This window comes from Pongo abelii, chromosome 21 (assembly GCF_028885655.2).
Source record: "Pongo abelii isolate AG06213 chromosome 21, NHGRI_mPonAbe1-v2.0_pri, whole genome shotgun sequence".
NCBI classification, from domain to species: Eukaryota; Metazoa; Chordata; class Mammalia; order Primates; family Hominidae; genus Pongo; species Pongo abelii.
The window spans coordinates 51,854,574-51,879,012 of NC_072006.2; the positions used below are offsets into that span (position 1 = coordinate 51,854,574).

General features: G+C 41.1%; 1 protein-coding gene across 14 annotated transcripts in view; it reads left to right on the forward strand.

Moving 5' to 3' along the window:
* Positions 1-24,439, forward strand: part of NCOA3 (nuclear receptor coactivator 3) — a 157,124-nt gene that overhangs the window by 65,259 nt on the left and 67,426 nt on the right. For 12 of the 14 annotated variants that reach the window (XM_024238611.3, XM_024238613.3, XM_024238609.3 and 9 more), the window contains exon 2: positions 17,075-17,153. The exons of the other annotated variants lie outside the window; for them this stretch is intronic. The gene's annotated coding sequence lies outside the window, so the exon portion shown is untranslated. The remainder of the gene's footprint in view (positions 1-17,074; positions 17,154-24,439) is intronic. 14 annotated transcript variants of the gene reach the window in all.

Sequence of the window (24,439 nt, forward strand, 5' to 3'; positions counted from 1 at the left end):
AGTGATCCGCCTGCCTCGGCCTCCCAAAGTGCTAGGATTACAGGCGTGAGCCACTGTGGCTGACGTCTCCCACCCCTTCCTTTTTGTTCCCAGTTCTCATTGGTCTACAGTATGAGTCCCAAGCTGGAATTTGGAAGAAGCTCGGGGCTATTGGACGTAATGATAATAAAATAGTTAATTGATTAACAATAATTAACATGAATAATGAAATCAACTATTATATAGTGCTATCTATCTGGAACAGTCTGTGTGGTTGGTTCCTTTTAGCTCTTGGATTAAATGTTGTATCTTAGGAGAGCCCTTCCCAGACCTGAAATTACTTTCTTCTCCCTCTTCTTCCCCCTTATCTATATCACCTTATTTACTTATTTTTGAGATAGGGTCTTGCTCTGTCTCTCAGGCTGGAGCACAGTGGTGCCATTTCAGCTCACCGCACCCTCAACCTCCTGGGCTCAAGCGATCCTTTCACCTCAGCCTCCAGAATAGCTGGGACCACAGGCACGTGCTACCATGCCCAGCTAATTTTTGTATTTTTTTGCAGAGACAGGGTTTTGCCATGTGCCCAGGCTGGTCTTGAAATCCTGAGCTCATGCAATTAACCCACCTTGGCCACCCACAGTGTTGAGATTACAGGCATGAGCCACTGCGCCTAGCCCTAATGTGCTTTTTAAAGAGTAAGCATAGCTGGGTAGGGTGGCGTGTACCTGTAGTCTTGAGTACTTGGGAGACTGAGGCAGGAAGATTGCTTGAGCCCAGGAGTTGGAAGCCAGCCTGGGCAACATAGCAAGACTGTCAAAAAAGAAAAAGAAGAAATTAAAAAAAAGGAGTAAACATATGGCATATGTTATTAGTACTAACAGTTTACATGGTATAGTACTATGTATGTATGTATGTATGTATGTATGTATGTATGTATTTTGAGACGGAGTCTTGCTCTGTCACCAGGCTGGAGTGCATGATGCAATCTCAGCTCACTGCAACATCTGCCTCCTGGGTTCAAGCGATTCTCCTGCCTCAGCCTCCCGAGTAGCTGGGACTACAGGTGTGCGCCACCACACCCAGCTAATTTTTGTATTTTTAGTAGAGATGGAGTTTCGCCATGTTGGCCATGATGGTCTTGATCTCTTGACGTTGTGATCCACCCGCCTCAGCCTCCCAAAGTGCTAGGATTACAGGCGTGAGCCACTGCACTTGGTTGTACTTTGTTTTGTTTGATGTAACATAAAATATTTGAGTATTTTTCTTTCTTTCTTTCTTTTCTTTTCTTTTTTTTTCTTTTTTTTTTTTTTTAAGAGCTAGGATGTTATACTATTGCCCAGGCTAGAGTGCAGTGCAGTGGTGCAATCACAGCTCACTCAACCTCAAACTCCTGGGCTCAAGTGATCCTCTCACCTCAACCTCCCGAGTAGTTGGGAGTAAAGGTTCATGTCATCACACCTGGCTAATTCTTTTCTTTCTTTTTTGAGACTGAGTTTCGTTGTTGTTGCCCAGACTGGAGTGCAGTGGCATGATCTTGGCTCACTGCAACCTCTGCCTCCTGGGTTCAAGTGATTCTCTTGCCTCAGCCTCACAAGTAGCTGGGATTACAGGTACCTGCTACCGTGCCTGGCTAATATTTTGTATTTTTAGTAGAGACGGGGTTTCACCATGTTGGCCAGGCTGGTCTCCAACTCCTGACCTCAGGTGATCCACCCACCTTGGCCTCCCAAAGTGCTGGGATTACAAGTGTGAGCCACCGCGCCCAGCCAATTATTTTACTTTCTTTATATAGAGACGGGGTCTTTCTGTGTTGCCTAGGTTGGTCTTGAACTCCTGGCCTCACGTGTTCCTCCAGCCTCCCAAAGGGTTGGGATTACAGGCATGAGCCACCATACCTGGTGGCTTTTAAGTCTTTTGTTAAAAACAACTCTGGCAGAGCAAGAAGACATACAGGCCACTATTTTGTTTGCTTTTGTTTTATAGTCAGTATTTCCTTTCAAGTTCTATTTTTGGCACAGAAGCTGCATTGGTCCTGGAAAGAAGACCAGGCAACAAGCTGCTGTGGCTCCAGTTGAGTTTACTTTCCTTGACAAGTGAGGAATGCATTGGGTACTTGAATAAAACCAGGGAGGAATGATGGCACTTCCGTTGTGCCAGACTGTGACAAGAAGCTAGGCAGCTACTGTAAGTCTGTACTTTTTTTCTGTTATCTTTGGAATAGTTCACTTGGTAGAAGAAAAAAAAATACAGGCATACCTCAGACCACTGTGATAAAATGAATATTGTGATAAAATGAGTCACTAATTTTTTGGTTTCCCAGTAGATAAAAAGTTATGTTTACACTCCATTCTATTAAGTGTGCAGTAGCATTATGTCTAAAGAAACAATGTATATACCTTAATTAAAAAAATACTTGATTGTGGCCTGGTGGGTAGCTCCATCCCAGCACTTGGGGAAGCTAAGGCACGTGGATCCCTTTAGCTCCGTGAGACCAGCGTGGGCAACATGGCAAGATTCCATCTCTACCAAAACGATGTAAGAATTAACCGGGGATGGTGGTGTGTGCTGGTAATCCCAGCCACTTGGGAGGCTGAGGTGGGAGGATCACTTGAACCTGGGAGGCAGAAGCTGCAGTGAGCCAATATTGTGCCACCACACTCCAGCTTCGGTGACAGAGCCAGACTCTGTCTCAAAAAAAAAAAAAATTATTTCTAAAAATTGCTGATGATCATCTTAACATTTAGTAAGCTGTTAATCTTCTTGCTGGGTGAAGGTCTTGCCTCAGTATTGATGGATGCTGACTGATCAGGGTGGTGGTTAATGAAGGCTAGGGTGGCTGGGACAAATTAAAACAATTTTTTTTTTTTTTTTTTTTTTTGAGGCAGAGTTTTGCTCTGTTGCCCAAGCTGGAGTGCAGGGCATGATCACAGCTCACTATAGCCTCTGCCTTCCGGGTTCAAGCAGTTCTTCTGCCAACAGCCTCTCATGCCGAGGCGGAAGGATCACTTGAGCTCAGGAGTTCAAGACCAGGATCACTTGAGCCCAGGAGTTTGAGACCAAGCTGGGCAACATAGCAAGACCCCATCTCTATAAAAAATTACAAAAATTAGCTGGGCATGGTGGCATGCACCTGTAGTCCCAGCTACCCGGGAGGCTGAGGTGGGAGGACTGCTTGGGCCTGGGTGGCAGTTGTTGCAGTGAGCCAAGATTGTGCCTCTGCACTCCAGCCTGGGCAACAGAGCCAGACGCTGTCTCCCCACCCCACACCATCCCCCAATAAAAAATAAATAATTTTTTTTTTTTAAAGACTGGATGCAGTGGCTCATGCCTGTAATCCCAGCACTTGGGGAGGCTGAGGTGGGTGGATCACCTGAGGTCGGGAATTTGAGACCAGCCTGGCTAACATGGTGAAAGCCTGTCTCTATTAAAAATACAAAAATTAACCAGACATAGTGGAGGCGCCTGTAATCTCAGCTACTTGGGAGGCTGAGGCACAAGAATTGCTTGAACTCGGGAGGTGGAGGTTGTAGTGAGCTGAGATTGTGCCGCTGTACTCCAGCCTGGGTGACGGAGAGAGACCCTGTCTCAACAACAGCAACAACAAAAGTCAATCCTCTCAAAACCCTGCTGCTCATGGCTGGGCGCAGTGGCTCACGCCTGTAATCTCAGCACTTTGGGAGGCCGAGGAGGGCGGATCACAAGGTCAGGAGATCAAGACCATCCTGGCTAACACGGTGAAACCCCGTCTCTACTAAAAATACAAAAAACTAGCTGGACGTGGTGGCAGGTGCCTGTAGTCCCAGCTACTCGGGAGGCTGAGGCAGGAGAATGGCACGAACCCGGGAGGCGGAGGTTGCAGTGAGCTGAGATCACGCCACTGCACTCCAGCCTGGTTGACAGAGCGAGACTCCGTCTCAAAAAAACCCCAAAAAAACAAAAAAACCCTGCTGCTCCTTTAAGAACTATGTTTATGTGATATTCTAAGTCCTTTTTTATGATTTCAACAGTGTTCACAGAATCTTCACTGGGGTAGATGCCATCTCATGAAACCACTTTATTTGGTCATCTATAAGAAGCAACTCCTTAAGGCTGGGTGTGGTGGCTCACACCTGTAATCCCAGCAGGCGGATTGCTTGAGCCCAGGAGTGTGAGACTAGCCTGGGCAACATGGTGAAACCCCATCTCTACAAAAAATACAAAAATTAGCCAGGTGTGGTGGCACATGCCTGTAGTCCCAGCTCCTCAGGAAGTTGAGGCAGGAGGATTGCTTGAGCGTGGGTGGTTGAGGCTGCAGTGAGCTGTGGTACGCCACTGCATTTCAGCCTAGGTGACAGAGTAAGACCCTGTCTCCAAAAAAGGGGGGAGCAACTCCTCAAACTCCTCATCTGTTGAAGTTTCATTGTGAGGTTACAGTAATCCAGTCACATCTTCAGATTCCATGTCTTTTCCTATTTCCACCACACTTCCAGTTACTTCCTCCACTGAAATCCTGAACCCTTCAAAGTCATCCATTAGAGTTGGAATCAACTTCTTTCAAACTCCTATTTGTGTTGATATTTTGACCTCCTCCCATGAATCAGAAATGTTCTTAATGGCATCTAGAATGGTAAATCTTTACCAGAAAGATTTCACTTTGCCCATATCCATCACAGAAATAATTATCTATAGCAGCTGTAACTTTATGAAATATGTCTTACATAGTAATACTTAAAAGTTAGAATTACTCCATAATCCATGGGATGAAGAATGGATGTTGTGTTAACGGGCATGAAAACAACATTAATCTCTTTGTACCTTGCTATCAGAGCTCTTGGGTGACCAGGTGCACTGTTAATGAGCAGTAATATATATACACACATATATATATATACGTGTGTGTGTGTGTGTGTGTATATATATATATATATATGTATTTTTTTTTTTTTTCCCCCCATACAGAGTCTTGCTCTGTCACCCAGGTTGGAGTGCGGTGGCACGATCTCAGCTCACTGCAACCTGTGCCTCCCAGGTTCAAGCAATTCTCCTACCTCAGTCTCCCAAGTAGCTGGGATTACAAGCGTGTGCCACCACGCCTGGCTAATTTTTGTATTTTTAGTAGAGACAGGGTTTCACCATGTTGGCTAGGCAGGTCTAGAACTCCTGACCTCAGGGGATCCACTCACTTCAGCCTCCCAAAGTACTGGGATTACAGGTGTGAGCCACCGTGCCCGGCTAATTTTCTTTTTTATCTTTCTTTCTTTTTTTTTTTTTTTTTTGAGACAGACTCTTGCTCTGTTGCCCACGCTGGAGTGCAGTTGCGTGATCTTGGCTCACTGTAACCTCCACCTCCTGTGTTCAAGCGATTCTTGTGCTTCAGCCTCCAGAGTAGCTGGGACTACTGGCACACACCACCAAACCCAGCTAATTTTTGTGTTTTTATTAGAGATCAGGTTTCACTATGTTGCCCAGGCTGGTCTCGAACTCCTGGCCCTTAAGTAATCCACCTGCCAGCAGTAATATTTTGAATTTTTTTTTGTGAGCAGTAGGTCTCAACAGTGGACCTAAAATATTCAGTAAATCATGCTGTAAACAGATGTCATTCAGGCTTTATTGTTCCATTTATAATGCACAGGCAGAATAGATTCAGTGTAATTCTTTTTTTCTTTTTTTTTGAGACAGGGTCTCCCTCTGTCACCCAGGCTGCAGGCTGCAGTGCTGTGGTGCAATCCTGGCTTACTGCAACCTCTGCCTCCAGGCTCAAGCAATCCCTTCCACCTCAGCCTCCTGAGTAGCTGGGACTACAGGCACATGCCACTATGCTCGACTAATTTTTTTGTTCTTTATGGAGACAGGGTTTCACCATGTTGCCCAGGCTGGTCTCTAATTCCTGGGCTCAAGTGATCTGCCTGCCTTGGCCTCCCAAAGTGTTGGGATTGCAGGTGTGAGCCACTACACCTGGCCCTTTCATTTTTATGTTATGTAGATGGGTTCTTTCCTTAAACCTCATGAAGCAACCTCTTCTAACTTTTCTTCGGCTTCCTCAACTGTCTCAGCCCTCATAGAATTGAAGAGAGTTATGGTCTTGCTTTGGCATATGGAATATTGTGGTTGGTTTGATCTTTCCAGTCCTTGAAAACGTTCTTCTTACCAGCAATAAGGCTGTTTCACCTTCTTGTTATTCCTGTGTTTATTGGAGTAGCACTTTTAATTTCCTTTTAATAACTTTTTCTGAGGCTGAGGTAGGGGGATCGCTTGAACAGCCAGCAGTTCAAGGCTGCAGTGAGATGTGATTGCACCACTGCACCCCAGTCTGGGCCATAGAACAAGACCCAGTATCTAGTAAAAGAAAAAAAAAAAACGGTACTTGTGACTTTGCATTCACAGCTTGGCTGTTTGGTGCAAGAGTCCTAGCTTTCAGCCTCAGCTTTTTGACATGCCTTCCTCACTAAGCTTAATCATTTCTAGCCTCCCCCCCCACACCCTTTTTTTTTTTTTTTTTTTTTTTGGAGACAGTCTCACTCTGTTGCCCAGGCTGGAGTGCAGTGGCACGATCTCAGCTCACTGCAACTTCCACCTCCCGGGTTCAAGCAATTCTCCTGCCTTAGCCCACCAAGTAGCTGGGATTGTAGGTGTGTGCCACCAGACCCGGCTAATTTTTATATTTTTAGTAGAGATGGGGTTTCACCATGTTTGTCAGGCTGCTCTCGGGCTCCTGACTTCAAGTCATCTGCCCGGCTCAGCCTCCCAAAGTGCTGGAATTACAGGGATGCACCACCATGCCTGGCCCATTTCTAGCTTTTGACTTAAAGTGAGAGATGTGTGTTTCTTCCTTTTACTTACTTGAACACTTAGAGACCACTATAGCGTTATTATTTGGACTTATTTCAATATTGTTATGTCTCAGGGAATAAGGAGGCCTGAAGAGAGGGAGAGAGATGGGGAATGGCTATTGGAGCAGTGAGTATATACGCAGCATTTACTGATTAAGTTCACCATCTTATATGAGCACAGTGCATGGTGCCCCAAAACAATTAACAATAGTAACATTGAAGATCACTGATCGCAGGCTGGGCATGGTGGTTCACACCTGTAATCCTAGCACTTTAGGAAGCTGAGGTGGGTAGATACCTGATGTCAGGAATTCAAGACCAGCCTGACCAACATGGTGAAACCCTGTCTCTACTACAAAAATTAGCCAGGTGTGCTGGCAGGTGCCTATAACCCCAGCTGCTCGGGAGGCTGAGGCAGGAGAATCGCTTGAACCCGGGAGGCGGAGGTTGCAGTGAGCTGAGAGCTGAGATCCTGCCACTGCATTCCAGCCTGGGTGACGGAGCAAGACTATTGTCTCCCAAAAAAAAAACAAAACAAACAAAAAAACAACACTGATTACACATCACCATAACAGATAAAATAATAATGAAAAAGCTTCTTGAGATAATAGGAGCATCATCAAAATGTAAGGGAGGCATACAAAGTGAGCAAATGCTGTTGGAAAATTGGCACCAGTAGACTTACCTGAAGCAGGGCTGCCACAAACCTCAATCTGTAAAAAGCGCAGTATCTGTAAAGCACAATAAAATGAGGTATGCCTGTAGGGCCAGGAAAAATTGAGGAAAAATTCATTCCTCTTCACTGCCCCACAGGTGTCTTGGGGAGAGGGAGTATGAAAAACTAATTTAATTTTACCCTTTGTCTTTCAGGTTTGTCTTATTTCAAAGGCACGTGATGGGATCTTTTTGAAGTGCCTTTCTTAGCCACATCTAGGGATTAGATTCTCTGAATTCAGGGACTTCTCACAGTATGTTTTTACTTGGTTGCCTTCCTTTTCCTAAAATGATTTAAGAAGTCCTTTGCACATACAGAATGCTCCGTGGCCATTAAATAACAACCCTTTTCCTGCCAGTCATTGACCTCCAAAAATTCAAGGGGTCAGTTTGTTTGAACTTGAGATCTAACACCATTTGTTCAGTTTTTTTTGTTGAAATTACTGAATCAAACTTCAGAAAAAGGGTGGGGAGCACAACAGAGTGACAAAATTATGCTATTAAGTTGTGTAAAAAATAGAAAACACTTTTGAACATATAGACAAGATAAAAAGGCCACGTTTTGCATTTGTCATACAACCATTAAAAATACAGCAGTGCCTTGCCGCTTCTCTGTCTCTGTGGAATATCATGGTTAAAGTATAACCCCCATTTGGTGCATAGGAAAAACGCATACAAAATTAATTTAATTTTTCTAAGATAACATATATAAAATTACAAGGAACGTGTAGATTTCCTGACTATACCTGTATTTTATCAATGAACTGAAATGTATAAAGAACCTCAGAGTACAACAAAGTAATTACTATGGTTTCCTAGCTATGCATTGTAGCTACTGAATACATTATTAATTATTCAGGGAGGTGGTTTTTTTCTAGTTGCTTCTATGTTTATTTTGATTTTTTTTTTTTAGCACAGAGGCATAGTAATATTTGTATTAATGTTGGTGAAATGAAAATTTAAAATTTTATGTAAAATGAAAATTTAAATTGAATTTCAGAACAAAACTTTATCAAATATTTTCCAAAATAGGCTTTTGTGTTTTAAGTTTCTACCTTAATTAACTTTTAGGCCACCCTTGGTTTTTGAAATTTGAATCTGATTCTGTTTTCTTCAAGGGCCTGTATCTTCCTTTGTATACGCTTTGCATAGCAAGTACAGGTCATGCTTAGCATTGTGTTGAATGTTGAGTTTATTTCAGTGTAAACTGAATGCTTTAGCGTAAACTCAGCATTCAACACAATGTCTGGCATTAAATGATTTGCATAGTATTATGTAAAATGTTCTTGTACATTGTAGCAGTGAGGATATCTGATATAATTTTGACATCAGCATTATATATTTAATTACATTTCTATTTTTAAGTATTAAGGAATGGAAATATGTTAATATACTTAGGAACTCTGGGATCTTCCCCAACCTCCCCTCTTCCCCCAATAGCTGCTGCTGGAGATGGAATCCTGTCTGAGTGTTAATAATAATGCCATCACCCATTCCCTTCCCCCAGCCTTATGCTAGAGCCTAGTTTGCCTGCAGCTGCAGTGCTAGGCATCTTTCAGGAAGTGACCTTGGCTTGTATTAATCAAATTCAGAACACACAAAAAAGCTTCTTGCTAACATGCTGACTTGATGTAAAATTTTATCGCATCCATTTTGTTTCAAAATGAGGCCATTTTGTAAAAAGAAGATATACAGAAGACCCCAATTTATTATATATCTATATATACGTATATGTAAAGCTTTTGCAAGCCATGTTGAAAAAACAACTAGGTCTATTTTAAAGTAGACTTTTTATTGCCAAATATGCATAAACTTAAATCATGAAGGCTTGGGAATTGTTACTAGAAAATTACTTCTTTTAATGTTGAATTAAGAAAAAACTATCAGCATCGAGTTTATTTACTATCTTAACTGACATTATATTGCTATATAAACTTTAAAGACTGAAGTTACTTTGGAACCCTTCAGCAGTTATATTAAGTAACACATTTCTGTATATTTGCTTACTTTCACGTTTTCAGAAATAACTGGTGTCTTACTTTGCTGGTTTGGATAAGAGCTAATATCCTACATGAAATCGTTTTCTTAGGCAATGGTGGTGCCTATAGGGTATTCTAAATGTAAAGGTAAATTTAAGTCAATGAGTCTGTTAAAATTCAACTACCTATTGTGTCAAAGAGAGAAATATTGCTAACTACAAATTCACAGTGTGTTCATTTAGGATTTGACTAATCATTTTAATAGGAGAGCAGTTAATACAGTGATTTCACTTTTATCCTGTGGTGCTTCAAAGGCATCTAGTTTTTAAATGTAGTCCAGTTAAGGTGTATGTAGTAGAGGTTTTCATTTTAGCCTTGCTCAATGTTAAATATAGAATGTTGAAAATATTATTTAATGGATTAGTTTATTGGTTTCTGCATTTTGAAGAAATTTACATAAATTAATTAGGGAGCAGTTGTACCTACTGCCAAATGGTTCACTCCTGAGTTTATTGTACAGTTACTCCCAGGTACTGAAATATAAGAAAAGAAAATTTAAACCTTAGGAGCTCTGCTTGCATTTCTGTGGATCCACATTATGAAAAGGATAGAGGAACATTGCCTGTGTATAGTAATGGTTTGAGGAGAGAGTAGGGAATCTATACAAATAAAAAAATTGGGGTATAGGCAAATCCTTCAGTTAGATGTCTGTATTATCTGAGTTACTTTTAAAGCATTTACTGGATACACAACCAGTATTATCTTTTTACCATCCTATAAATTGTTCATAGAATTGCAGCCTCGTGGAGGAAAATCCATCTCCTTTACCTGCCTAAATTCATTCTTTGTCTTGATACTAGCATTAATAATTGGTTTGTTAGATACTACAGGCTAAAGAAACTCAGATTTCAAGAAGAAAGAAGATGATTACTCGATCATTTCTCCCCTCAAACACCTGTTTAAAATATATTGTCTTGAATAAAATTGTCACCTTGAACTTACCGTGTTCTTTGCCTTCTCCACTCCCCTGTCCTTAAAAAAAAATAAAAAGAAGGGAAAGCCTTATAAGAAAAGGAAAATGTGCAATCCTGGTAGCCAATGAGTTAATGTTCATTTGCAGCCCGAGGGGTCAGCATGCAGCCTGTGTTTCCTGATTGGCTGCTAAAAGGTGAAATTGAAACCACTGTAAACTTTTGACCCTGTGGCAATTCTTGTGGAACGCCTTCCACTGGTGGAGCCCAGAGCTTTGCTCACTTCCCCACCCAACTCTCCCACCCTCTTTCCTGTATTTATTTTGTGTGATCCTGCAGCACTGCATGCAGTTTTTCCAAAGTGGCGGGGAGAGAGAGGCAGAACAAGCGCAAGCAAGGGGCTTGCTTGCATGCCTGTTTTGGTAACCATTGGTAACTTCAACTCATCCAAAGATATCAGGCCTTTTGTACTAATCTGCCAACCAGATTTTTAAGTTTTCTCCTTAATCTAAAGCTAATTTAAAAAAATTTAGGCTAGTTAATTCCATTGTTCATCAGTGGATAGTATCGTTGTATAAGCAAAAATGTATGGCATAATTTCATGGATGTCTTGAATTAAAAATAAGTTTTCAGTTTTAGCTACCTTTACCCCATTTATGTTTCCTGTATCCCTATGTAATTTTTACACAAATGGCCATTTCATAGAAGTTTTTTTGTCCTTTGCCTTTTTATTATAAAGAAACTCAAATGGCATTTTGGTTATGACAACTCTGGACATAACTGCAGAAATTGTACAATTAATACCTCCCCCTTTGGCTGAGATAAATGCTTTTGGATTTGTCTTGCTTTCACATGTAAATAGTGTTGAACAGTTAACAACCCCATGAAAAAGGCAGGGTAGTTTTTCACTATTCTTTCCTTATACTCTCATGGGACTCTGGTCTTTTTAATTCTTCCTTTTATCCATGGTGTCTAGCACAATGTGGCACATTGATGCTTAGCAGATGCTTACTGAATGAACATAGCTTTCATTTTAGGAACTTTAGTGTCTGTTTATACCTGCTTCCCTTTTCCTAATTAATTGATGGCAGCGACTGTGATTTGCTTATTTCCAAGTGCCAGTGCAGTGCCTGATTCTAATAGATACACAGCAAGCATTTAATTGAAATCGAATTAAAATCTAACACAAGATCATTTCAAGAAGCAGGACTTTACAAAATCTAGGTTTTCAGAAGCCAAGGCGTCTGTTTTCACTGCGTTATTATGAATTTTCAGGCTGATTCCATATAGAACTAAATGTTTAATTTATTAAATATGTAGAATAAATTATAAGTCAGCTTGATTCTTTCTAGTATATATCACAAGATATGTGGTAATACCTATCTTTATTTTACTAGACATGCAGATGCTGTAATTTGAAATAATTCCTTGTCCCCCACTCCCTTATCAAGAAGATATAGCATTTAAAAAAGATTGTAATAAATGTCTTACCAATGTTCTCCTGGGAAGCAAATACATTTTTACTTAATTGAACATACAATAATGGACTAAGTAATGGGAAAAAAAAATTCTTAAACTGAGTTAAGTTTATATAGCTCAGAAAAAGTGGTACCATTTTATATAACTTTATTATTATTATTTTTTAAGACAGAGTCTTGCTCTGTTGCCCAGGCTGGAGTGCAGTGGCGTGATCTCAGCTCACTGCAACCTCTGCCTATGGTGTTCAAGCGATTCTCCTGCCTCAGCCTCCCGAGTAGCTGGAACTACAGGCGCCCGCCACCACACCCAGCTACTTTTTGTATTTGTAGTAGAGATGGGGTTTAGCCATGTTGGCCAGGCTGGTCTCGAACTCCTGACCTCAGGTGATCTGCCCACCTCGGCCTCCCAAAGTGCTAGGATTACAGATATGAGCCACTGCACCTAGCCCCATTTTATATAACTTGAAATGTTCATATGATTTTCAACTTGCATTTGGTCTTCTCCTTTCATTATAGCTACAGATTAGCTGTAGTTGATTGTTGCAAGTGAAACCTATGGTTAGAGTTTTGATCAAAGATATTTATCACTTGATAAATAATCCCAGCTGCAAAAGTGTTGGATTTTGACGTCAAATTTAACACTAATATTTTGCAGCCTTTAACCTGAAATTCATTTGGTGACCTAGTCTACTGTGTAGTACTTTGAAGATTATTGAGCAACGGCTAGCTTTTCCCAATGACAGTGGCTCCCCTTTTCTATTATTTTAGGGAAGTGAGGAAGGAGATCCTGGGAGCAGTGCCAGTGGGAGCTTGGAAAGAACAATGGGTTTAATATGATTAATTATAGAATCCTTGCCCCTTTTCATGTTCAACAGTAAAAGAAAAACATGTTTATAATATTCAGTGGCTGCTTTTTGCCCTGTTGGTGTTTCCAAGCATTATATATTATATAGTTTGGATTTTCCTGTGTATCAACTCCTCTCCCCAGTTTTATTTTTTGTTCTGGCTTTGAGGCATATATTCTCAGACTAGCTATTAACAAGGCTTAATTTGATGTTTGATTTCCCCTCACGTCCTTTTAGGTCTCTGGTGATGAAGGTTTAAAATAAAAACCTAAAACTGGGGCCATGTTGTCCAAGATGGACTCAGATTCCTGAGCTCAAGCAATCTTCCTGCCTCAGCCTCCTGAGTAGCTGGCATTACAGGTGTGCGCTGCCATGCCTGGCCTGGTGATGCAGGTTTTGGTAATGTAGGTGTCATCAGTAAACCATTAATTCTACTAGAAAATTTAATGTCCCTGTCCCTGTTACCTTCTCAGATGTCTAATGTTTCTGGAACTTCTCACGTTTAGTTTTATGTCAGTATGATTTGGTTTTTGTATGTGTGATTGACTAAAATCTGAATTGTGAAAAGGGATAATCTTGTTTTTGATAAAGAAAAAAAAATACTGTCCTAAGAAATCTGCTAGGATTGTTGCCTTTGCGGAATCTTTTTTCCAGACAAGTTTAACTCACCAGCAAATTTACTAACAGTTCTATACTTACAGGATCCTGGTGTATAGTAGTACTCCTTTCCAGGTTCTTGGTAGGCAAGCCAATCATTGTTCTGTGACTATTTGCGAATCTCTCTGGTTTAATTATACACTTCCTCGGAGGGGAGAATTTTGTACCTGGCTTGTCTTTGTGTTACTGAGCTGAACTGGGTGTATTTTCCTGTGTATGCAATGGAAGGCTGAACACTAAGCACCAAGTTTTTGTAGGAAGAAAAGTTTATTGTAAGGCTGTTGTGTAAGGAGACAGGAGTTGGGCTCAAATCTGCCTCTCTGAACTAGAGTTTGGGTGTAGGTTTTATATTTGGAGAGTAATGAGGTGTGATCGGAATGGATCCTGCCTTGCGGTGATGTCGAGGCTTGATTTGGTTGCATATTCTGTCTTGCCATGTGGTGTCTGCTCTTATTCATTCGCTGTTCCTCAGTTTGATCATTCAGATTCCACCCATGGTTTCATTCTTTGTTCATCTGGGCATGCTGACTTTACATGATCTTCCACCTGGGGGTCCAGCAGTTAACATTTGGGTCCAAGGGTGCAGATTGGCGGGGTCAACATTCCTTTGAGAAGTACGAAAACCAGCACTATAACACTGGAGTATTAATCTAGGCCCTCTTACCACCTTCTACACTAGGCAGCAGCAGTTGTATCCTAGGTCCATTATGCTACTAGATACTTTCTGACTCAAATTCCTTTCCTGGCCGGGCACGGTGGCTCATGCCTGTAATCCCAGCACTTTGGGAGGCCGAGGTGGGCAGATTTCTTGAGGTCAGGAGTTCGATACCAGCCTGGCCAACGTAGCGAAACCCTGTCTCTACAAAAATGAGCTGGGCATGGTGGCATGCACCTGTAATCCCAGCTACTTGGGAGGCTGAGGCAGGAGAATCGCTTTAACCCGGGAGGCAGAGATTGCAGTGAGCCGAGATCATGCCCCACTGCACTCCAGCCTGTGCAACAGAGTGGAACTCCATCCCCCACCCCCACCCCCCCAAAAAATCCTTTCCTTATCCCACCTCTTTTGTTCATTAGGTGCTAACCCCACCCCATGACCCTCCTTCCTCTTTCCTAATAAAGGAAAAAACATAAGAGAACCATTTTAGAAGTGAAACCTGATTTAAAACAGGGCCAGAAGATCTTAGAGGTTCTTTACAGAAGTTCTGCCTACCTTTTCTCCCTTCATCTTACACGAATTAAATTGGATAGCATAAAAATTCAAGTTAAAAAACATAACATTCGGTCCGGTACGGTGGCTCACACCTGTAATCCCAACACTTTGGGAGGCCGAGGCAGACAGATCACTTGAGCTCAGGAGTTCAAGGCCAACGTGGGCAACATGGTGAAACCCTGTCTCTACAAAAAATATAAAAATTAGCTGGGTATGATGGTGTGTGCCTGTAGTCCCAGCTCCTTGGGTAGTTGATGTGGGAGTATTGTTTGAGCCTTGGAGGTCAAGGCTGAGGTGAGCCGTGACCATACCACCACACTCCAGCCAGCCTGGGCACAGAGTGAGATCCTGTCTCAAAAAGAAAAAAAAGCTACAACTTTGGTGCACAAAATTATTAAAAATATTATATAAAATTACCTTCAGGCTGTGTGTATAAGTAACATAAATGAATTTTATGTTTGGACTTGGGTTTCTTCCCCTAGATATCTCAGTATGCATATGCAAATATTTAAAAAATCTGAAAAAGAAATCTGAGACACTTATGCTTCCAAGCATTTTGCATAAGGGATAGTCACCCGGCACTACCTAGAGTTTTCTTTTTCCTTTGTGAGCCACAAGTAATGTGCCTCCCATTCCCTGCTCACTGATTTTCTCCCCTCTAATTTTAGTTTCAGAAGCACAACAGACCTTTCCACAATGCAGCTAGATTGTGGTTGGCTCTCCCCATATACTGTCTGCAGACTACACTACGTGGAATGTCCATGGCTATAATGTGTTTGTTACTTGTAACTTGTGAATATATCATTTTTCCTTTCCCCCATACCAACAGATCTACCAATTCCAGCATGAAAGCTATTAACTTTAGGTCATAATTATTGTTGTTATCTTGGTTCGATACCATTGGAATTAGTGGCAATCATATTGTTGCTTTATTGTAAAATTTGGAAATTCATAAGGTAAAGTGAATGTTCTTACTGGCTCACTTATTTATTGCAGCAGAACCTGCACGCCATTTCTTCAAGTGCAAAAGCCTGCTGTTTATATGTTCATGTGTTTTATTGCAGATTAGTTTGAAGAGTGGTCTCTCATTTCTTTGCTAATATTTTGTTTTGGTGGTCAAAATGCATCCTTTTATAGAAGGCAAGAAAACATCTGAGCCTTTCCTCTGGCCTTTGCTTGTTGGCTTTATCTATCCCTCCCTCATCTGATAATTTTTGGACTAGGGCATTTAAGCATTTGCTTCTGCCAGGGTATTAATGTTGTCTTTATTCTCTGTTGAGCACTCATTTTGGACAAATGAATACCCCCACAAGTTCAGAGTACCCATCTGTTTTGATCGCTTTTCAAGATTCGGAACTGGTCTCCACCACCTCCACTTTGCATTATCCATTTTTACAAACTGTGACAGAGTATGTATTATATATGCTATGCCTGACTTTTATTTTAATTAATTAATTTATTTATTTATTTATTTTTGAGATGGAGTTTTGCTTTTGTTGCCCAGGCTAGAGCTCAATGGCATGGTCTTGGGTCACTGTAACCTCTGCTTCCCTGGTTCAGGCGATTCTCCTGCCTCAGCCTCCCGAGTAGCTGGACTACAGGCGCATGCCATCACGCCAAACTAATTTTTTGTATTTTTAGTAGATACAGGGTTTCACCATGTTGACTAGGCTGGTCTCAAACTCCTCACCTCATGTGATCCCCCACCTTGGCCTCCCAAAGTGCTGGAATTAGAGGCATGAGCCACTACGCCTGGCCCTGACTTTTGTTTTTTAATTTTTATTTTTTTGTGTGTGGAGATGGTATCTTGCTATGTTGCTCAGGCTGATCTTGAACTCCTGGCCTCAAGCGGTCCTCCTACCTCAGCCTTTCAAAGTTCTGGGATTATAGGCATGAGCCACTGCGCCTGGCCCTATGCTTGACTTTTCAAACAGAAGTAGTGATTATATGGCTTTAACAATAAGACATCTACTCAAATTCTTAGGAAGGGGTGTTGTACTTGATAGCTTTTGTTTGTTTCATATATCCAGGGAAGGGAAAGATGGGAAGACTTAATTTTTTTGAGAGAGAGTCTCGCTCTGTCACCCTGGCCGGAGTGCAGTGGCATAGTCTCGGGTCACTGCAACCTCTGCCTCCCAGGTTCAAGTGATTCTCCTGCTTCAGCCTCCTGAGTAGTTGGGATTACAGGCGGGTGCCATGTTGCCCAGCTAATTTCTGTATTTTTAGTAGAGTTGGGGTTTTGCCACGTTGGCCAGGCCAGCCTTGAACTCCTGACCTCAAGTGATCTGCCCGCCTTGCCTCCCAAAGTGCTGGGATTACAGGTGTGAGCCACCACACCCGGCTGGAAGACTTAATTTGTGGGTGACTAGTCATAATGCTTAAATGAAGAAAAGACAATAAAATTCAATCCCTCCTCTTTTTTTTGTCCTCAGGATCAAAATACTTGCTGGATGGTGGACTCAGAGACCAATAAAAATAAACTGCTTGAACATCCTTTGACTGGTTAGCCAGGTAATTCAGCTTTACTTTGATTTGATCCTTTGTAATTTTTTGTCTTCAACCTTCTGAAGATACTACCCTCCTCTTTAATTTATGATTTAATTAAAACTATTTATGCTTCATGTTTTTCTCTTTAATGATTATTAAATGAATGCGCTTAGAGTACTTGAGTGAATACGTATGTGTATATACAGTTGGCCCTTGAACAACTGAGGACTGGGGACACTGACCCCTTGTTCAGTAAAAAATGTGCAGAACTTTCGACTCCCCCCAAACTTAACTACTAATAGCCTCCTCTTGCCTAGAAGCCTTACTGTTAATATAAACAGCTGATTAACACATATTTTGTATGTTACATATATCCTGTATTCTTACAATAAAGTAAGCTAGAGAAAAGAAAATGTTATTAAGAAAATTATGGCCAAGTGCAGTGACTCATGTTTATAATCCTAGCACTTTGAGAGGCTGAGGTGGTTAGATCACCTGAGTCCAGGAGTTTGAGAACAGTCTGGGCAACAGAGTGAAACCCCATCTCTACAGAAAATGCAAAAACTAGCCAGACATAGTGGCCTGTGCCTTAGTCCCTAGCACTAGAGACACTGAGGTGGGAGGATTGCCTGTGCCCATGCGGTTGAGGCTGCGCCTGAGCTGTGCATTGTGCCACTGCACTCTAGCCTGGGCAACAGAATGAAACCCTGTCTCCAAAAAGAAGAAATAGAAAAAAGGAGAAAATTTTAAGGAGGCTGGACGTGGTGGCTCACTCATATGCCCACAACTATGATCCTAGCACTTTGGGGACTGGAGGTGGGAGGATCACTTGAGGCCAGGAGTTGGAGACCAGCCTAAACAACATAGTAACATCCCCAGTTCTACAAAACACACAAAAAATTAGCCAGCAAGGTGGTGTGCGCTTGTAGTCCTAGCTGCTTGGGAGGCTGAGGTGGGAGATTGCTTGATCTCAGGAGTTTGAAGCTGCAGTGAGCTATGACTGCACCACTACACTTCAGCATGGGCAACAGTATGAAACCTTGTCTCTAGAAAATAAGTAAATAAATAAATAATTAAAAAGGAAAGACATGGCCGGATGTGGTGGCACATGCCTGTAATCCCAGCACTTTGGGAGGCCAAGGTGGGTGGATCACCTGAGGTTAGGAGTTTGAGACCAGCCTGGCCAACATGGTGAAACTCCGTCTCTACTAAAAATACAAAAATTAGCTGGGCGTGGTGGCGTGTACCTGTAATCCCAGCTACTCGAAAAGCTGAGGCAGGAGAATCACTTGAACCTTGGAGGTGGAGGCTGTAGTGAGCTGAGATCATGCCACTGCACTCCAGCCTGGGCAACAGAGCAAGACTTCATCTCGAAAAAAAAAAAAAAAAAAAAAAAAAGAAGTCATAAGGAAGAGAAAATATATATATTATTCATTAAGTGGATCATCATAAAGGTCTGCATTCTTTTCGTGAGGTTGAGTAGGCTTGAGGAGGAGGAGGAGAAAGAAGAGGAAATGTTGGTCCTACTGTCTTAGGCATGGCAGAAATAGAGAAAAATCTGCATATAACAGAACAAGTGCAGTTCAAATGTGTTGTACAAGGGGTTATGGTATCCGTATATATGTATATACATATATACAAACATAATTTTGGGGGAAGAGAAGAAATTCCCCCTCCTTATATGTGAATATTTTAATGGCATTTAGTCAAACATCTGAATTAGCCTAACTTATATTTGCTATTTCACCTTGTGAAGACAAATTTCCCCAGATTGCTTGTGCTGGCAAATAACATTTCCATCTAACCCCTTCCTTAACTTTTTTTTTCTTTTTTGAGACAGAGTCTCCCTCTGTCACCCAGGCTGGAGTGCAGTGGTGTGATCTCGGCTTACTGCAGCTTCTGCCTCCTGGATTCAAGCAATTCTCATACCTCAGCCTCCCAAGTAGCTGGGATTACAGGCATGCACAGCCACATCTGGCTAAGTTTTGTATTTTTGGTAGAGATGGGATTTCACCATGTTGGCCAGGCTGAAACTCCTGGCCTCAAGTGATGTGCCTGCCTTGGCCTAAAGTGCTGGGATTATAGGCGTGAGCCACTGCGCCTGGCCCCTTTTCTTAACTTTTAATATTACATCAGAATAGGAAAAATGAGAATAGAAAAAGCCGTCTGGTTGCCGAGAAAGCAATCATGCTTTGCTTAGCTAAATTTCTTTTAGTAATCCCATCATTCTCTTGGTTAGCTAGGTTTGCAATCTGAGTTGTCTTTGAATCCCACCGCATTCTGATTCATTTGGTGAGCAGGCTTTATCTGGCTTTCTATTTTCATGTGTCTTGTATTTGTTCCACTTTCTGTTCCTAATTTTAGCTTCCGAGGCCAAGACCCCATAATTTCATGAGGGTGTTTGTCCTTGTCTCTACTGCTTCCTTGTCCACTCACTTAAAATTTTGCTAGATTTTCCTAAATGTATACTTTTAGCCAAGCTTATGTTGTGCTCTAAGTTTTGTGCTACCTTTCCTTGGCTTACAGAAGAAAAAAGTACACACTCCCTTCTCTGATATTTCAAATGGTACTTTATCTGAGAACCTATCCAAGTTACCAGCCTTAGGTCTTGCAATTTCCCTATAAAATCCCTCAGTTAATTGTGATATATACCCATTCTTCTGAACATGGCAGAGAACTATCTCCACAGGTTTTTTTTTTTTTTTTTTGAGACAGAGTTTGTTACCCAGCTTGGAGTGCAATGGCGCGATCTTGTTTCACTGCAACTTCCACTTCCAGGGTCAAGTGATTCTCCTGCCTCAGCCTCCCGAGTAGCTGGGATTACAGGCACCCGCCACCCTGCCCGGCTAATTTTGTATTTTTAGTAGAGACGGGGTTTCACCATGTTGACCAGGCTGGTCTTGAACTCCTGACCTTAGGTGATCTACCCACCTTGGCCTCCCAAAGTGCTGGGATTACAGGTGTGAACCACTGTGCTTGGCCAATTTTTTTTTTTTTTTTAAATACCTTTTATTTGGAAGTATACATTTACAAAAGTTACAAAAATATAGTATAAAGAACATCTGGATATCCTTTATCCAGACTTATCCACTTGCTTTATTATTTGTATTTGTGCTGTCCTACTCTTTTTTTCTCTTTTTCTACACACATAAACACACACACAATTTTTTTTTTTTTTTTTTTTTTTTTTTTTTTTTTTTTTACCATTTGAGGGTGAGTTACATATGTTATGCTTCTTTCCCCTAATACTTCTGTTGTAGTCCTACAAATAGGGTCATTCTCTTATATAACCATGGTACAGTTAATAACTTCATAAATGGACATGGATGAAATCTATCGCCCATATTCCAGTTTTGTCAATTGACCTAAGAAAGTCTGTTGTAGCATTTTCTATGCTTCCTGTATAGACTCTAGTCTGGGGTCAGGTTCTGCATTCAGTTATTATTTCTCTTTGGCCTCCTTTTTCCTGGGATATTTTCACAGCCTGTCTTTATCTTTTATGACATTGGCATTTTTGAGAACACAACCCTTCCCTAACCCCCTTACTCTGTTCAATGGAGATGTTCTTCATTTTATGTTGGTCTGAAATTTCCTTGTGATTAGATTAAGATGTTATGGATTCTTGGCAGGAATACTGCATCGGCAATGTGATACTCTGAGATGGAGTCATATGACGTCCATCTGTCCCTTATTGTGATGCAAATTTTGATCCCTTGGCCAAGGTGTTGCCAGATTTCTCCACTGTATGGTTTTTTCACCCTCTCTTTTGCCAAGCAATAAGCAGCCTGTGGGGAAACAATGCAGATATTCTGATTCTTTTCACGGTTTCTTCTAGATTTAGCATTCATTGACTCTTGTCTGATCCAGCTTTTTATTGTGATGATTGCAAAATGGTCATTTTTTTCTTTCCAGCATTCCTTTCACATTACCCGTCAGATCTTGGCCGTATTCCATAATCAGTAGCCCTATGTATTGGTGATGGATTCATGAATTCTTATCTTTTGAATGGTTTACGATTCACTTACCCTGCTTAATTATTTTAGTGCTCAAATTGTCCTAGAAGTTTGGCTAGTGAAGCTCCTGTAAGTGGGCCGCTGTGTCCTTGTGGGGAATAAAAGTTTTAGAGACCAAGATCTCTCTGAGTGCTAGGTGTCCTCACTACTTCTGGGCTGTTTTCTCATCTTGGCCTTTTTAGTGGATAGAGCTAGGAAATAATATGCATGCTTCTATGCTTCTACACATACGTGTACATATACATACTCATACAGTCATCCCTTCGTATCTGAGGGTGATTGGGTCTAAGACCCTTTGTGTGCACCAAAATCTGCTGATGCTCAAGTTCTTTAAACTATAAAATAGCAATTGTATTTGCATATAACACATGTTCAATTTCTTGTGTGCTTTAAGTCGTCTCTAGATTACTTATAAGAATCTAACGCAGTGTAACTACTGTGTAGGTTGTTGTTAAACTGTATTTTTTAATTTGTATTTTATTGTTGTATTTTTTTTTAAATTTATTTTTTGAGTATTTTTGATCCGTGGATGCAGAATCCATGATACAGAGGGCTGACTGCGCATGTGTTCATTGAAACATACATATACATATTTTAGAAATCATGAGCTTATATCAGTATGTACGTCTTTATTCCATGTCTACAGGGTTCTTTGTACTTCATTTTTTATTTTCATGTCCCTTCTTATTATGTGGGAATCCTGACTCTCAACCTTAGTACATTTACTCATTTGCCTAATCCTCTAATACATCTAAAATAATTTCAGAATTGGTTTTTTCATTGCACTGCAATAAACAAACTGAAAATGAGTGGAACATTTGTCTATAATTCTTCTCCACCTCCCAATTTTACCCAAGACCGAGAGTAAACAGTTAAAATTTGAATTGCTTGGATTAGCCCTCCATACCATTTCTCCACCCTTTTTTTTTTTTTTTGAGACAGTCTCGCTCTGTTGCTCAGGCTGGAGTGCAGTGATGCGATCTTGGCTCACTGCAACCTCTGCCTTCTGGGTTCAAGGAATTCTTCTGTCTCAGCCTCCTGAGTAGCTGCAACTACAGGTGCGTGCCACCATGCCCAGCTAATTTTTGTATCTTTAATACAGACAGGGTCTCACCACGTTGCCCAGGCTGGTCTCCAACTCCTGAGGTCAGGGGATCCGCCCGTCTCTGCCTCCCAAGGTGCTGGGATTACAGGAGTGAGCCACCACGCCCGACCTCCACCCCACTTTTACTTCCCACCTTACTTTCTGTATAAACTAGTTAAGGTATTCATTTGAAACAAAATTAAGTTTATTTACTTGTTTACTTATGCTGCCTCCCATTCTGATTTTTATTTTTGTAATATGTAGAATAATAACATGCTTTCAAAAGTCAAAATTATACAAAAGGCATACATTGCTTTTGTATCCCTTCCATGCCATTTTTCTTCAGTTTTCTTAGGTAACCGACTTAAATGTTTTCTGTCTTATCCTTCCCGTTTCTTTTTTTTGATGGTATCTGTATGTTTTATTTATCTTTTTATACAAAAGATAGTGTACTATATATACTCTTTTGCACTTTGCTTTTTTTCCTACTTAACTGATACCTCTTGGAAATAATGCCCTATCATGCCAAAGAGATCTTTCCCATTCATTTTATTTTAATTGTAGTAAAATTTACAGAACATAAAATATAACTTTTTTTTCTTTTAAAGATTGAATTTGGCTCTTGTCTCTCAGGCTGGAATACAGTGGTGCAATCTCGGCTCACTGCAACCTCTGCCTCCCGGGTTCAAGAGATTCTCCTGTCTCAGCCTCCCAAGTATCTGGGACTACAAGTGCCCAACACCACGCCCGTCTAGTTTTTGTATTTTTTTTAGTAGAGACAGGTTTTCACCATGTTGGCCAGGCTGGTTTCAAACTCCTGACCTCAGGTGATCCACTCGCCTCGGCCTCCCAAAGTGCTTGGGAGTAAGTTATAGGTGTAAGCCATTGCGCCCGGCCAGAGGACCAACTTTTGATTAAATTATAGATATCCACTTCCAGGGCTATTTGTAGAAAAGATGTTCCTTTTTTCTTGGTTTGCTTTGGTAACTTGATTAATTGATTATATTTGCCATAGTCTCTTTTCTGGCCTCTATTCAGTGCCATCCTCATGCCCATATACGTTATCTGATTATAGGACTTTATTTATTTATTTTTTTGAGATGGAGTCTCGCTCTGTCACTCAGGCTGACATGCAGTGGCGCACTCTCAGCTCACTGCAACCTCTGCCTCCCTGGTTCAAGTGATTCTCCTGCCCTAGCCTCCCGAGTAGGTGGGATTACAGGTGCCCGCTACTAAGCCCAGCTAATTTTTTTTTTTTTTTAAGTAGTGATGGGGTTTTGCCGTGTTGTCCAGGTTGGTCTTGAGCTCCTGACTCAGGTGATCCACCCTCCTTGACCTCCCAAAGTTCTGGGATTATAGGCATGAGCCACTGCACCTGGCTGACTTGAACTTTTAAAGTCTCTTTTATTTGTTCTTTTATCCTGAAACTAGGAAACAAATACAATACCTTCTCCACCAGATTTCACTTGGAATACTTATAAATTTGGATGAAGTCATCTCTTGTTCAGGTTCCCTAAATTTACTGAGTCATTGACTGCCACTAAGTGACCTTCCATCTGTGAAGCTAGTCCCTTTAAACCAAGAACAGTTACCAGGCCCATAAGCATTGACTTCTTGTATAATGTAAAATCTTTGTTTTCTTTTTTAAAAATTTTTTAATTTATAAGATGTTTATTTAAAATTTTGTGTGGAAGTGAGGTATCACTATATTACCTAGGCTGGTCTTGAACTCCTGGGCTCAAATAATCCCCCTGCATTGGTTTCCCAAAGTGTTGGTGCTGGGATTACAGGTGTGAGCCACTGTGTCCTGCCCTACTATCTTTGTTATAGTGGTGGACTTGTCATACCGTTATATTATAATTATATGACATTATATCATTATATTGTTCTTAATTTTAACACATAGTATATGACCTAGATTGTACAATGATTTGTCCAGTTATCCTGGTAAATTTTATTTACCTTTGTCTTGACGGAATTTGATTAAGCCTATGCAAATAACGTTATTAACATGAAAAAATAGACTTAGTTTTGACTTTATTTTGAGGTCGGGTCTCACTCTCTTGACCTGCCTGGAGTGCAGTGGTATGATTGTGGCTCATTGCAATCTTGAATTCCTGGACTCAAGCAGTCCTGCCTCAACCTCCTGAGTAGCTAGGACTACAGGCATGCGCCACCGCACTCAAATGCCATTTAAAAATTTTCCTACGAAA